Here is a 6118-nt window from a genome sequence, read left to right on the forward strand (position 1 = left end):
ATCGGGACTGCAGAGGGTGGAGAGGCGGAGTCTAAGGCCGAGGGGCGGGGCCTCCGCTACGAGTCCACTGTTGGCCACACGGTTCTTCGCTTCTCCGGGTTTCAAGTTCCTGGAAGGCCCAGGTTTCTAGGCAGTGACTAGGAGACAAAATTAGAGTAAAAAGGTGATGTGGCCCCAGGGCCTGAGTTCCCTGAGACAGTCTTTTTCTGATGGTTCCTCCAGCTTCTCCCCAGGCCTGCTAAAGTTCTTGTTTTCATTGATTCATTCAGCAAACAGTTGACCACATTTGTCCTGCTGGTGCAAAGGTCATCAAGGCTGGGCCCTTTCCTCACCGAATTCTCAGAACAGTAGGAGGAACCAGGAAACAGTCAATGACGAAGGAATAACAAGTGACACGATGGGGAAGGGACAAGGGGCTCTAGGAATACAGAGCAGGGCCCCCTAATCCACTCTGTAGAGGAATCCAAGAGGGCTTCCCAGAGGAGGTGGCTTGAGCTGAATATTGAATGGCAATCGGGGAAGAGCATTCAAGACAAAGGGAACAGAGTGTGCCAAGCCAGGTGGAAGTATGGAGTTCTCCTCTCCGTTGAGGCTCGCAGTCATCTGCCCAGATCCTCTAAACTCTAATTGTGGTCATGGGTATTCTCTGCTTTCCCTGCCATCAAGATCATTTCTATCTCTGCATCCCATATCTATATCTGTATTCCTGTGACAGCCTGCTCACTGGTGTTCTATACTCTTGCTGCCCCTAATCGCATAACACACATCTGCCAGTTTGCACTTTCTAAATTATAGCTCTGAGTCTGCTGCTACCCTGTGTAAAACTTTTAACAGTCTCCAGGTGTTAGAACTCACAGTTTATCTCACAGTATGAAACCAGGCCACAGTCTCATCTTCACCGCTCCTACATGAATCTTGTGTTTCTTCTTTCTGGAATACCCTTCACTCCTTTTGGGATCTCAAACTCAAATGCCTCCCCTTTCTTGACCATCACATCACTCCCTCTCTGCATCTACAGCACAATGTCCATATTATCTCTATTAGAGTTCTTACCTCTTATACTGTAATCTTTCATTTACACGTCTGCATTCCATGCTAGATCTCCTCAAAGGCCAGGCATCTAGTGTAGGACACACTCCATAATCATTTCATAATAACAGCTAACAGGGCTTCCCTGGTGGCGCAGTGGTTAAGAGTCCGCCTGCCAGTGCAGGGGACATGGGTTCGAGTCCTGGTACAGGAAGATCCCACATGCCGTGGAGCAACTAAGCCCGTGCGCCACAACTACTGACCTGCGCTCTAGAGCCTGTGAGCCAGAACTACTGAGCCTGAGTGCCACAACTACTGAAGCCCGTGCGCCTAGAGCCCGTGCTCCGCAACAAGAGAAGCCACCACAATGAGAAGCCCACGCACTGCAACAAAGAGTAGCCCCCACTTGCCGCAACTAGAGAAAGTCGGCACAGAGCAATGAAGACCCAACACAGCCAAAAAAAAAAAAAAAAAAAGCAAATAAATAAATTTAAAAAAAAACAGCTAACATTTATTCAGGGAATACTACTTGCCAGACATAGAGCTAACTGCCCTTAGATAGATCATTTCTTTTAATCCTCTCAACAACCTTATGGGTTGGTCCCATTCTACAGATGAAGCCAGAGAGTTAGGTGACTTGTCCAGATACACATAGCCACTGAGTTGGGAGCCGGGATTCAAATCCTGGGAGGAGAAGAGAACTATGGTCACTCTGCTCTATCCTCAGGCTTCTGGGATAGGAATGGCAAGAGATGGGGGTGGGGAAAGGATGGCAGAAATAGATTTTTTAATCAGTCAGCCCTGGGTTTTATGGTCTTATATGAATAACACACCTATTCCAGACCCACTTCACACACCCCTGGGCCTACTCTGGAAAGGGTTGGGGAGCAAGGATAACTTCCCTGCTGTGGGTGATTCATCATGACCCTGGCTTAGTCACAGCATGTCACCACAAGCCAGCAGAAGAAGCCAGCCCAGGGTGAATTCTGGTCCTTTGGGAAAGAGACATGCCTGCTCTTCATTTCCCCAGGATGACTGGGTAAGGTCCTGCCTATGGGGATCTGAAGCCATGCCTCTAAGCCCCCTCTCTGGGGCACATGGACATGACAGAAGAAAATACCTTAAAAGAAAAGAAAAGAAAGAGGGGGTGAGGGAGAAAGAAAGAAAGGAAGGAAGGAAAGAAACAAAGAGAGAAAGAGAAGACAGAGAGAGGGAGGAGAGAACAAATCATAACTAAGCTGGAAAGTAAGCAAGGAGATAGGAAAGGAGGGGATACCCAGCACCAAGCAGCTATTCAAGTGTGTTCTTCCTTGGAGCACAGAGAACCTATAAATGCAGAGGCCAACAAGGTGGGAACAGGAATGGCCTTGGGACAAGAAGAAGGCAAGCCCCTCTGCCCCTTCCTCCTTTCTCTTCTCCTCCTCTCCCCTTCATACATAAGGATTTACAGCTAATAATGGTGGCTTTTGGCCCCTGATAAGCCTGAGATCTGCCCTTCAAAGAATGTAAAGAATGTGACCTTCTTGTTTAGGAAGATGCTCCTGGAGTTGCCTGACGGAGAAGCAGAGACGAAAGGAGAAAAGAAAGGGAAGGCTTCCCTGTTCAAGAGAAAATCACATCAAAGTCCTCTACTCCCTCCCATCTAACCAAAGAAAGGCATTCCTGGGAATTCCCTGTCGGTCCAGAGGTTAGGACTCCGTGCTTTCACTACCGAGGGCAGTTCAATCCCTGGTTGGGGAACTAAGATCCACAAGCGGTGTGGCAAAAAAAAAAAAAAAAAGGAGAAGAAAGGCATTCCTTATTTTATTTATTTTTAAAATAAATTTATTTATTTAGGCTGAGTTGGGTCTGCTGCTGCGCTCAGGCGGGCTTTCTCTAATTGCGTTGAGTGGGGGCTACTCTTCATTGCGGTGCACAGGCTTCTCATTGCGGTGGCTTCTCTTGTTGTGGAGCACGGGCTGTAGGTGCGCGGGCTTCAGTAGCTGTGGTACACGGGCTCTAGAGCGCAGCCTCACTAGTTGCGGCACACGGGCTCAGTAGTTGTGGCTCACGGGCTTAGTTGCTCCACGGCATGTGGGATCTTCCCGGACCAGGGCTCGAACCCGTGTCCCCTGCACTGGCAGGCGGATTCTTAACCACTGCGCCACCAGGGAAGTCCCACATTTCTTATTTTAGCAAAGGACGAGGAGCAGAGGTGCAAGGACCTATTTTCCTGCCTATGTCTCCTAAGATGATGAAAACTGCCTCGTACATCTGTGCAAGTCATGTGCTGCACAACTCCAGGGTACTAAGTAAATGAAGCCCTCTGGAGTTGGGCTACTCACACTCGCTTTTCCTTTAAAAAAAAAAGATTATTTATGAAGATGACAACAATTGCTATTTAGAGAGAAAACTGACACATATTGCAAAGTGTGTGTGAGAGAGAAAGGGAGAGACAAAAGTTGGTGGGTGTATAGGCACCATTGGTGTTGGTGGGAAAGTACACTTCTGCCCAGTTTTCATCCATGGATGGAGACGAGGAGAGAGAAAGGAGACAGAAAAATTTCCAAGTCTCTGCTGGAGTTTCTGGATAATGAAGAAGAGAGATGCCCCACCCCCAGTGGGTAGCCCATAGTTTTGCAGAGACCAGGACCTGTCTAAAGATGTACAAAGGTAGGGTCTGGAGGCAGACACTAGGGGAAAGCTCTGGGGAGAAAAGTGAGGGGATTGCAAGGCAGGTGGAGGGGAGGAGAGCATGCTGGGAACCAAGGCAGGAGATGGGACCTTCCTAGAAAGGTCAGTGAGATGTTCCCAGGGGTGACGTGCTGCAGGGCTTTTGAGAATCATTTGTCTGCTTTGCTACGATGTAATTCCCCCTGATTGCCCCATCCTTTAGGAGAGCTGCTCACACAGATGCTTTTTGCAGGGAGGAAACAAGGAGAAGGTGCCTGGGAATTCCCTGGTGGTCCAGCGGTTAGAGCTCTGTACTTCCACTGCAGGGGAACTAAGATCTTGCATGCCACACGGTGCAGCCAAAAAAAAAAAAAAAAAGAAAAGAAAGGAGAGGGTGGTGCCAACTTCCTTGTCTCTGTCCTTGTGGAGCTGAGAAAAATCGAGAACATCTGAAGGCGGAGAGATGCAAGTACGCCTATCTTCTCCTCTTCTCCTCCTGCCCACTCCTCTCTGGTCCCACTAACCATCCTCTTCCTCCATGCTTTGACTTGCTGTTCCGTCTGCCCGGATCTCCACAGTCACTCCCTCAGAGACCTCCTTCAGGTCTCTGCTCCAACGTTGCCTCTTCAGGGAGACCTTCCCTCACCCGCCCATTTGACACTGCAAACTGCACACTCAACTCTCCCACTCCCCCTTCTCTGCTTGAGTTTCCTTGCACTTATCCCCTTCTAATTTTACAGATCTGTTCCATGCGTTGTCCTTTCTTCCCCTCTAGAATGCAAGCTCCGTAAGAGCAAGGATTTTGGTCTTTTTGCTCCTGCTATATCTCAAGTGCCTGGCAGAGAGCCTGGCATATAGGCATTAAGTGAATATTGGTCGAATGATGAAATGAATGAAAGGAGAGTCCAGTGGAGGCACTTGTTCAAAGTTAGCTTCCTGTAATTGTCAGGTATCTCCTGGAGGGCACTGCACTTCCCACAGGAGGTGAGCAAGGGGTGCAAAGCATTCTTGGTTACTTCTCAAAAGGACGTGTCCTCGGCTGCATCTGGGCTATGTCTGGGGCGTCACTCTCACATGTGCTCCAACTTGCTAGAGGAAGGCGTGTTGTCACAGTTGTAAAGCTGGTAATTGCACCTATCACAATGCTTATCTTATCTGTCGGCTTCTTGGTGTCAGCTTCTTGGAACCGCAGTTACTACTGACAGAGTGAACAAATTATTGTGGTGCTTTCATTTTTCTTTAACTTAATTCGCAGGGAGGTGTCCAATCTAGGTGTGTTCACAGGATTGTGCCAAACCCAAGATAAGTCATACATGACGTGGTATCTGTTCTTTGGGAACTTCTGTCCTAGGTGATGAATCTAAACCCCTTGGCAGGTAGCCTGACTCCAAACTAAACCTCTCCTTGCCTTTAAGCCTTGCACCTGCCATTCCTTCTACCTACAAGGCGCTTCTCTTTTGGGAAAACTCTTAGTCTGCCGAGGAGCTCTGTGGTTGCAGATTGCAACACTTACTCCCTTTCTTCTGCAGGCAGCACTCTGATTGGGGGGAAATTATCCGTTCGCAGTCCTGGTCCTTGCAATCAGGTGTGGTTCCTGCTTCTGCCTGGCGGGGAGCAGGCAGATGACCCAGGCCCGGCAGGCATATATCAGAATGAGCTCTTCTCCCTCACTACACGGACCGGGTCAGGGAAGAGCACCTCATTCAAGCTGCTCCACTGAGAATCAGCTGAGACTTTGGAATCACTGGGAAAGAGGCACTTTCTTTCTCTGCTTCCGATGCTGAATTACAGAATGCAAGCCTGGAGCTGCCCGTAGCTGCTGCCGCCACTACACGAGTGGAGAACCTGCCTGAGAATGAAGCCACCACCCAGGAAGGCTGAGCCAAGATGGTTCCAGACACATTCCTGATAGTGAGTGCCTGGAAGGAGCCCTACCCTGGAACTGTTAAGCTGCTAATGCTAATAAATGTCCTTTTCTGTTTAAGCCAGTTTGAATTGGGTTTGTCACTTGCAGTGGAGTTTGGAGATTACCCTTTGAGACCCACTTCAAATGTTTTCTTCTCTGAAGTGTCAGCAACCCTCATCCCCACCTGAGTCAATCTCTTGTCACTGTGCCCTTGATGCCTGTACTTCCCACACTGGGCTGTTTCCATTCACTAGGCCTGCCTGCCAGGCTGAGGACCACACGGCAGGGACTGTGTGACGACCCGCCCTCCGCCACAGCACTGGGCCAGGCTGAGTGGCCTTTCCATGGACAGTCAATGAAAGAGGGAGGCCATGTTGCAGCTACTGGTCACTCCTACTCTTTCCCCCAGGGAGGGAGCCCAGCCTCCTTCCTTCTGGGCATAAGGCAAAAATTATAATACAAGACCCCTGGCTGCCTTCTAGGGGTCCTCTCCCTTTTTTTTTTCTTAATTAATTTTTTAGTTTTTGGCCG

At 49.1% G+C, this 6118-nt stretch overlaps 1 long non-coding RNA gene across 2 annotated transcripts; it reads left to right on the forward strand.

The window, feature by feature from the left end:
- The first annotated feature begins 1743 nt into the window (after nucleotides 1–1743).
- Nucleotides 1744–5665, forward strand: LOC113632877 (uncharacterized). 2 transcript variants are annotated; one of them, XR_003437981.1, is made up of 3 exons: nucleotides 1744–2068; nucleotides 2561–2716; nucleotides 5473–5665. It is a non-coding gene; the product is annotated as an uncharacterized LOC113632877 (long non-coding RNA). The 2 variants fall into 2 exon arrangements; XR_003437980.1 differs by having other exon boundaries at nucleotides 1747–2716.
- Nucleotides 5666–6118: the final 453 nt, after the last annotated feature.

Source organism: Aethalodelphis obliquidens, unplaced genomic scaffold, assembly GCF_003676395.1.
Source record: "Aethalodelphis obliquidens isolate GAN/ISIS:26980383/991018 unplaced genomic scaffold, ASM367639v1 scaffold38, whole genome shotgun sequence".
Classification (NCBI taxonomy): domain Eukaryota; kingdom Metazoa; phylum Chordata; class Mammalia; order Artiodactyla; family Delphinidae; genus Aethalodelphis; species Aethalodelphis obliquidens.